The sequence below is a fragment of the Salmo salar genome, unplaced genomic scaffold (genome assembly GCF_905237065.1).
Source record: "Salmo salar unplaced genomic scaffold, Ssal_v3.1, whole genome shotgun sequence".
Classification (NCBI taxonomy): Eukaryota; Metazoa; Chordata; class Actinopteri; order Salmoniformes; family Salmonidae; genus Salmo; species Salmo salar.
Genome location: NW_025550759.1, coordinates 35,001 through 42,500, shown reverse-complemented (window position 1 = coordinate 42,500; position 7,500 = coordinate 35,001). Strand labels below are relative to the sequence as shown.

General features: G+C 50.9%; 4 non-coding genes and 2 pseudogenes across 4 annotated transcripts; all 6 read left to right on the top strand.

The window, feature by feature from the left end:
- Positions 1-11: 11 nt before the first annotated feature.
- On the top strand, positions 12-128 carry LOC123739933 (U5 spliceosomal RNA). Its single transcript, XR_006768035.1, has one exon. It is a non-coding gene; the product is annotated as a U5 spliceosomal RNA (small nuclear RNA).
- Positions 129-2,750: 2,622 nt separating this feature from the next.
- On the top strand, positions 2,751-2,926 carry LOC123739994 (uncharacterized; annotated as a pseudogene).
- A 556-nt stretch (positions 2,927-3,482) lies between these two features.
- On the top strand, positions 3,483-3,599 carry LOC123739932 (U5 spliceosomal RNA). The gene has a single exon (XR_006768034.1). It is a non-coding gene; the product is annotated as a U5 spliceosomal RNA (small nuclear RNA).
- A 347-nt stretch (positions 3,600-3,946) lies between these two features.
- On the top strand, positions 3,947-4,137 carry LOC123739964 (U2 spliceosomal RNA). The gene has a single exon (XR_006768066.1). It is a non-coding gene; the product is annotated as a U2 spliceosomal RNA (small nuclear RNA).
- A 559-nt stretch (positions 4,138-4,696) lies between these two features.
- LOC123739931 (U5 spliceosomal RNA) lies at positions 4,697-4,813 on the top strand. The gene has a single exon (XR_006768033.1). It is a non-coding gene; the product is annotated as a U5 spliceosomal RNA (small nuclear RNA).
- A 2,628-nt stretch (positions 4,814-7,441) lies between these two features.
- LOC123739991 (uncharacterized) overlaps positions 7,442-7,500 on the top strand; it is a 175-nt pseudogene continuing 116 nt past the window's right edge.

The following is a 7,500-nucleotide window of genomic DNA, read 5'->3' as shown; positions in this document are numbered from 1 at the left end:
TGACTTCCATACGACTCTGGTTTCTCTTCATTACGCACAAGCCTTTCGCCTTTTACTAAAGACTTCCGTGGAGAGGAACACTTACGAGTTCAACGTATTTTTGGAAGGGCTTTGCTTCTGGCAGAGCCCGGTATCTTGTTTCAAGAGAAATTGACAGAGATGACGCCGAGACTTTTTGCTCAGGCGTTTGACTTGAAGCCGGCTGACCGACCGGCGTATTTTTTCCACTCAAAGTAGTCGCTCGGGCAATTGAGTTCAAGCCCGACGATGACTGGTGTATTTGCCGGGCATTGAACAAATAGTCGCACTAGGATTAAAGAGCTAGTGACCTAACGACGCATTAGCGACTTTTAAAAAAAACACACCCGCCTGTCACCAGGGAAGCGTTGGGTGAGGAGGAGCCAACTTTTGCCAAACCGATGAGGTCTGCCGAGGCCCCGGGGACCGGCGGGTGCAGGGGTCAATTTGTGGGTTATCGCTTCTCGGCCTTTTGGCTCAGATCAAGCTTGGTACCGAGGTGCCCCAAAGCCCGCTGAGCCAAAAGGTCGAAGGAAGGCAGGAGGGAGGAAAGTTTGTTATTTTGGTTTTTTGTATTCACGATTGGTTTATTTTGCCGCTCTTTTTCAGTTTTTTCTGTTTTGAAGAGAGCGAGAGCTGAGTAGAGTGTGTCAAGCTCCTTGCGGAGATGGCGCAAAGTACTTCATCGAGACCGGTCCCTAGGACAGGTCAGGCAAATACGATACGCTTTGCTTGGAGAGATAAGACGATGGAGCCTTTTGACAGAGATGCCTTTGGGAGGAACATTGTGATTGGAATCCTGGGACTGAAGGTGGAGGATGTGTTCTGCCTTCAAGACAATCCATTGGAAGGAGCGTATGAGTTGGCACTGCATACAGAAGGAAAGCACGATGACATTTTGAGAAAAGTGAGAGAAGTGGAAGCGGAGAGGCCAATGTCTCTTTACATTGTAACCAGCTTGGCGAGGAGTAATTTCCGAGTGGTAAATGTAAATATTTACAACCCTTACGTTAAGGATGAGGAGGTGGGGGCCTTTCTGGGGAGATACATGGATGGTGTCTCCTCAGGAAGGCACCTCAAAGATTCCCTGGGCTTTTGGACCGGGAGGAGGGGTTTCCAGGCCCTCCTAAGAGAGGACCCAAATGGATTGGGTGGATACCTCCATCCTCCGGCGATGTTCTCCCTGGGGGCTGACCGGGGGACGTTGCATTATGCCCGTCAGCCTCCGTTCTGCAGGCGTTGTATGGCCTATGGTCATATCCTCGCCTCGTGCGGTCCAAAGAAGTGTAGGTATTGTGGATCTACGGAGCACGAGGCGAGGGACTGTGACGCGCCGAAGGCATGTCACGGGTGTGGTATGCTAACGCACCTGTGGCGTGAATGCCCGGCGCGTCAGAGGTCATACGCGTCTGCAGCTGGGGGGGGAGCAAGAGCCGGGGATGGGGGTAGAAGGAGGGACCAAGAACAAAGGACTGGAACAGAGGGAGCGGACACACGGGTGGAAGAGGAGGAGAAAACAGAGCGGGAGGAGAAAAAGGAAAAGAAGACAACAGCATAGTGGAAACGGAAGGGAAGAAGGCTAAAGGAGAGCAGGAGGAGGAAGGAGACAGGAGAGTGAAGGGGCCAGAGAAGACGGCTGTGGAGAGGAAGGAGACGGAGAAGGCAACAGAGAGGGAGGAGACTGGGAAGACGGAGGTGGAGAAGAAAGAGACAGAAAGGAAGGAGACTGGGAAGAAGGTGGTGGAGGAGAAAGAGACAGAAAGGAAGGAGACTGGGAAGACGGCGGTGGAGAAGAAAGAGATAGAAAGGAAGGAGACAGGGAAGAAGGTGGTGGAGGAGAAAGAGACAGAAAGGAAGGAGAGAGGGAAGAAGGTGGTGGAGGAGAAAGAGACAGAAAGGAAGGAGACAGGGAAGAAGGTGGTGGAGGAGAAAGAGACAGAAAGGAAGGAGATAGGGAAGAAGGTGGTGGAGAAGAAAGAGACAGAAAGGAAGGAGACAGGGAAGAAGGTGGTGGAGAAGGAAAAGACAGAAAGGGAGGAGACAGAGAAGGTAGTTGTGGCGGGACCAGTAGGAGAAGGAGTGAAGGAGTGGGGGGACAGTAAAGAGGTGAAATCACGGGTGGAGGTGGAGAAGGAGGCAAGCTATGAAAACTTTTTGCCTTTTACTCCACCATACAAGAGGTCGAAAAGAGGGGAGCGCTCAAGGAGGATGGGTGGTAAAAGAGGGAGGGGGCAGATCAGGGTGGAGGGGAGGGGAGGTTACAGGGCCCTCTTGGGTTCCCTCTTCCTTCACCTTTACACCCCTGTCTGAGCTTGACCTTACAGGCATGGCCCAGGATTGGGCGATGGAGGGAGGCTTAAGCTCCCTGTTTGGGCTCGTGGGGTCCCCGGGCCGGAGTCAGGAGGAGGGCAGGGTGGTAGACCTAAGTGTGGGGTACGGGACGCAGGGTGAGCGTGTGTCGGGCGCTGTTACCGCATCCAGGGGAGAGGGGATGGCGGCCGACGGGGAGGCGTCAGGAGTGGAGAAGGCGTCCCCGTCGGTCGGGATGGGGTGAGTTTTTCTTTGATTTTTTGGTGTAGGTTTTGGTTTGTAGATGGGAAGGGGAGGGAAAATGCTCCCATGACTTTTGGTTTTGGGTTTGGTTATTATTGAATAGTTTTGAAATGTTTAATGGAATTTGTGTTTGAATTGATTGATTGTATAAGATTTTTGTTGGGTTTTGAACGTAATAAATATATTTTATAAAAAAAAAAATCTGTTCTTATCAGTTTAATATCTCAATACGTCCCCCATCGGGGGACTACATATTAAATGGATTTTTCGAACAGGGAGTCGGAAATGGGGCTTGCTCCGTCCGCTCCACGCATCGACCCGGTATTGCAGTACCTCCGGGAACGGTGCAACACTTTTCTCCCATTGTCAAGGAAAAAGAAATACACCAAGCTATGTAAAACAGCTAGCAGAAGAAGAGAAGGAATGAAAAAGAAGAATCATCCAAACTGAAACAAGTGCGAAGCCCCCTTCATGGGGGTCCCCCGTTTTCCCGCCATTTTACTTAAAAAAAAAAAAAAAAAAAAAAAACATTGGCCAGGAGAGTGTGTGTGTGTGTGTGTGTGTGTGTGTGTGTGTGTGTGTGTGTGTGTGTGTGTGTGTGTGTGTGTGTGTGTTTTGGGAGCCCCCCCAAAAAAATACAATCACTTCACCAGGATTGTGTGTGTGTGTGTTTTTTGAGCCCCCCCAAAATACAATCACTTCACCAGGATTGTCTATCTATCTATCTATCTGTCTGTCTGTCTGTCTGTCTGTCTGTCTGTCTGTCTGTCTGTCTGTCTGTCTGTCTGTCTGTCTGTGACTTTTTACCCACAGCCCTCGAAAACTTGGAAGAGTGGGTTCGGGGACCACCCGCGGGGACCCGGCCTAGAGTGCACCGTGTGTGTCTCGGGCCCCGACCTCTGACTTCCATACGACTCTGGTTTCTCTTCATTACGCACAAGCCTTTCGCCTTTTACTAAAGACTTCCGTGGAGAGGAACACTTACGAGTTCAACGTATTTTTGGAAGGGCTTTGCTTCTGGCAGAGCCCGGTATCTTGTTTCAAGAGAAATTGACAGAGATGACGCCGAGACTTTTTGCTCAGGCGTTTGACTTGAAGCCGGCTGACCGACCGGCGTATTTTTTCCACTCAAAGTAGTCGCTCGGGCAATTGAGTTCAAGCCCGACGATGACTGGTGTATTTGCCGGGCATTGAACAAATAGTCGCACTAGGATTAAAGAGCTAGTGACCTAACGACGCATTAGCGACTTTTAAAAAAAACACACCCGCCTGTCACCAGGGAAGCGTTGGGTGAGGAGGAGCCAACTTTTGCCAAACCGATGAGGTCTGCCGAGGCCCCCGGGGCCGAGCGGGTGCAGGGGTCAATTTGTGGGTTATCGCTTCTCGGCCTTTTGGCTCAGATCAAGTGTAGTATCTGTTCTTATCAGTTTAATATCTGATACGTCCCCCATCGGGGGACTACATATTAAATGGATTTTTCGAACAGGGAGTCGGAAATGGGGCTTGCTCCGTCCGCTCCACGCATCGACCCGGTATTGCAGTACCTCCGGGAACGGTGCAACACTTTTCTCCCATTGTCAAGGAAAAAGAAATACACCAAGCTATGTAAAACAGCTAGCAGAAGAAGAGAAGGAATGAAAAAGAAGAATCATCCAAACTGAAACAAGTGCGAAGCCCCCTTCATGGGGGTCCCCCGTTTTCCCGCCATTTTACTTAAAAAAAAAAAAATAAAAAATAAAAAAATAACATTGGCCAGGAGAGTGTGTGTGTGTGTGTGTGTGTGTGTGTGTGTGTGTGTGTGTGTGTGTGTGTGTGTGTGTGTGTGTGTGTGTGTTTTTGAGCCCCCCCCAAAAAATACAATCACTTCACCAGGATTGTGTGTGTGTGTGTGTTTTGAGCCCCCCCCCAAAAATACAATCACTTCACCAGGATTGTCTATCTATCTATCTGTCTGTCTGTCTGTCTGTCTGTCTGTCTGTCTGTCTGTCTGTCTGTCTGTCTGTCTGTCTGTGACTTTTTACCCACAGCCCTCGAAAACTTGGAAGAGTGGGTTCGGGGACCACCCGCGGGGACCCGGCCTAGAGTGCACCGTGTGTGTCTCGGGCCCCGACCTCTGACTTCCATACGACTCTGGTTTCTCTTCATTACGCACAAGCCTTTCGCCTTTTACTAAAGACTTCCGTGGAGAGGAACACTTACGAGTTCAACGTATTTTTGGAAGGGCTTTGCTTCTGGCAGAGCCCGGTATCTTGTTTCAAGAGAAATTGACAGAGATGACGCCGAGACTTTTTGCTCAGGCGTTTGACTTGAAGCTCGGCTGACCGACCGGCGTATTTTTTCCACTCAAAGTAGTCGCTCGGGCAATTGAGTTCAAGCCCGACGATGACTGGTGTATTTGCCGGGCATTGAACAAATAGTCGCACTAGGATTAAAGAGCTAGTGACCTAACGACGCATTAGCGACTTTTAAAAAAAAACACCCGCCTGTCACCAGGGAAGCGTTGGGTGAGGAGGAGCCAACTTTTGCCAAACCGATGAGGTCTGCCGAGGCCCCCGGGGCCGGGCGGGTGCAGGGGTCAATTTGTGGGTTATCGCTTCTCGGCCTTTTGGCTCAGATCAAGCTTGGTACCGAGGTGCCCCAAAGCCCGCTGAGCCAAAAGGTCGAAGGAAGGCAGGAGGGAGGAAAGTTTGTTATTTTGGTTTTTTGTATTCACGATTGGTTTATTTTGCCGCTCTTTTTCAGTTTTTTCTGTTTTGAAGAGAGCGAGAGCTGAGTAGAGTGTGTCAAGCTCCTTGCGGAGATGGCGCAAAGTACTTCATCGAGACCGGTCCCTAGGACAGGTCAGGCAAATACGATCACGCTTTGCTTGGAGAGATAAGACGATGGAGCCTTTTGACAGAGATGCCTTTGGGAGGAACATTGTGATTGGAATCCTGGGACTGAAGGTGGAGGATGTGTTCTGCCTTCAAGACAATCCATTGGAAGGAGCGTATGAGTTGGCACTGCATACAGAAGGAAAGCACGATGACATTTTGAGAAAAGTGAGAGAAGTGGAAGCGGAGAGGCCAATGTCTCTTTACATTGTAACCAGCTTGGCGAGGAGTAATTTCCGAGTGGTAAATGTAAATATTTACAACCCTTACGTTAAGGATGAGGAGGTGGGGGCCTTTCTGGGGAGATACATGGATGGTGTCTCCTCAGGAAGGCACCTCAAAGATTCCCTGGGCTTTTGGACCGGGAGGAGGGGTTTCCAGGCCCTCCTAAGAGAGGACCCAAATGGATTGGGTGGATACCTCCATCCTCCGGCGATGTTCTCCCTGGGGGCTGACCGGGGGACGTTGCATTATGCCCGTCAGCCTCCGTTCTGCAGGCGTTGTATGGCCTATGGTCATATCCTCGCCTCGTGCGGTACAAAGAAGTGTAGGTATTGTGGATCTACGGAGCACGAGGCGAGGGACTGTGACGCGCCGAAGGCATGTCACGGGTGTGGTATGCTAACGCACCTGTGGCGTGAATGCCCGGCGCGTCAGAGGTCATACGCGTCTGCAGCTGGGGGGGGAGCAAGAGCCGGGGATGGGGGTAGAAGGAGGGACCAAGAACAAAGGACTGGAACAGAGGGAGCGGACACACGGGTGGAAGAGGAGGAGAAAACGGAAGCGGGAGGAGAAAAAGGAAAAGAAGACAACAGCATAGTGGAAACGGAAGGGAAGAAGGCTAAAGGAGAGCAGGAGGAGGAAGGAGACAGGAGAGTGAAGGGGCCAGAGAAGACGGCTGTGGAGAGGAAGGAGACGGAGAAGGCAACAGAGAGGGAGGAGACTGGGAAGACGGAGGTGGAGAAGAAAGAGACAGAAAGGAAGGAGACTGGGAAGAAGGTGGTGGAGGAGAAAGAGACAGAAAGGAAGGAGACTGGGAAGACGGCGGTGGAGAAGAAAGAGATAGAAAGGAAGGAGACAGGGAAGAAGGTGGTGGAGGAGAAAGAGACAGAAAGGAAGGAGAGAGGGAAGAAGGTGGTGGAGGAGAAAGAGACAGAAAGGAAGGAGACAGGGAAGAAGGTGGTGGAGGAGAAAGAGACAGAAAGGAAGGAGATAGGGAAGAAGGTGGTGGAGAAGAAAGAGACAGAAAGGAAGGAGACAGGGAAGAAGGTGGTGGAGAAGGAAAAGACAGAAAGGGAGGAGACAGAGAAGGTAGTTGTGGCGGGACCAGTAGGAGAAGGAGTGAAGGAGTGGGGGGACAGTAAAGAGGTGAAATCACGGGTGGAGGTGGAGAAGGAGGCAAGCTATGAAAACTTTTTGCCTTTTACTCCACCATACAAGAGGTCGAAAAAGAGGGGAGCGCTCAAGGAGGATGGGTGGTAAAAGAGGGAGGGGGCAGATCAGGGTGGAGGGGAGGGGGAGGTTACAGGGCCCTCTTGGGTTCCCTCTTCCTTCACCTTTACACCCCTGTCTGAGCTTGACCTTACAGGCATGGCCCAGGATTGGGCGATGGAGGGAGGCTTAAGCTCCCTGTTTGGGCTCGTGGGGTCCCCGGGCCGGAGTCAGGAGGAGGGCAGGGTGGTAGACCTAAGTGTGGGGTACGGGACGCAGGGTGAGCGTGTGTCGGGCGCTGTTACCGCATCCAGGGGAGAGGGGATGGCGGCCGACGGGGGAGCGTCAGGAGTGGAGAAGGCGTCCCCGTCGGTCGGGATGGGGTGAGTTTTTCTTTGATTTTTTGGTGTAGGTTTTGGTTTGTAGATGGGAAGGGGAGGGAAAATGCTCCCATGACTTTTGGTTTTTGGGTTTGGTTATTATTGAATAGTTTTGAAATGTTTAATGGAATTTGTGTTTGAATTGATTGATTGTATAAGATTTTTGTTGGGTTTTGAACGTAATAAATATATTTTATAAAAAAAAAAATCTGTTCTTATCAGTTTAATATCTGATACGTCCCCCA